A 957-nucleotide genomic window follows, 5' to 3' on the forward strand; every position below is an offset into this window, starting at 1 on the left:
GCTCCGTAGCCGCTGCGCCTGGCGTCTGCCGCGTCCGAAGGTCGACAGTCGTCCGGGGTCTGGTCGTCCCCAGCGCCGCGCCGCGGCGCCGCCGGAGGTCCGGTTTCTCCTTCCCGACAGCCGCTTCAACAACGAGCAGCCGACGGCGTCCGGCTACTTCCGGCAGCCCCGCCCCCTGCCCCGGAAATACTCCCAGCAGGCGAGCCGATTGGATTGGACTACAGGTCCCAAAGCCTCACCGGTACGCCCTCCCACTGGCCAGCAGGTTCTGAATCCGAGTGACCCACGGGCGCGGGCCAGAGTATACACGCCGAGGGCGGTGCCGCCCGTCCCGCCCCGCCCAGCGGAGCGACCAATGAGGCGCCGGTTCGGGGCCTGCCCCCGACTGACGTGTGACCTTCAGGCACTGGCCTTTGTGGAGTGGGCGTGGCCAATCTTATTTTCCTCAGCTATAATGAACAAGTCACCTTTGTGATCATTTTAATATAGACGTTACATGGATTCTGTAATCATTGTGATAGTTCATGTATTTTTTTTTGTTCTTTGAAGCATATCTTCTACTTATATAAAAACTATGGCCCTGACTGGTTTTGTTCAGTGGATAGAGCATCAGCCTGTGGACTCAAGTGTCCCTGATTCGATTCCGGTCAAGAGCATGTACCTTGGTGGCGGGCGCATCCCCAGTGGAGGGTGTGCAGGAGGCAGCTGATCGATGTTTCTCTCTCATCGGTGTTTCTAACTCTCTATCCCTCTCCTTTCCTCGCTGTAAAAAATCAATAAAATATATTTTTTAAAAAAAACCAACAGTTGATCACATAGACTATTAAAAATATTCTTTAAAAAATACATAAGCACACAGAGGAGGGAGCAACTGACTCTACCTCAGGAGAAAGTAATTTTGAGGTGGGTATTGAACTGTGTGTGAGCGTTCACCAGGGCAAAACATTCTAAGCAGAG

Source organism: Myotis davidii, unplaced genomic scaffold (genome assembly GCF_000327345.1).
Source record: "Myotis davidii unplaced genomic scaffold, ASM32734v1 scaffold118, whole genome shotgun sequence".
Classification (NCBI taxonomy): domain Eukaryota; kingdom Metazoa; phylum Chordata; class Mammalia; order Chiroptera; family Vespertilionidae; genus Myotis; species Myotis davidii.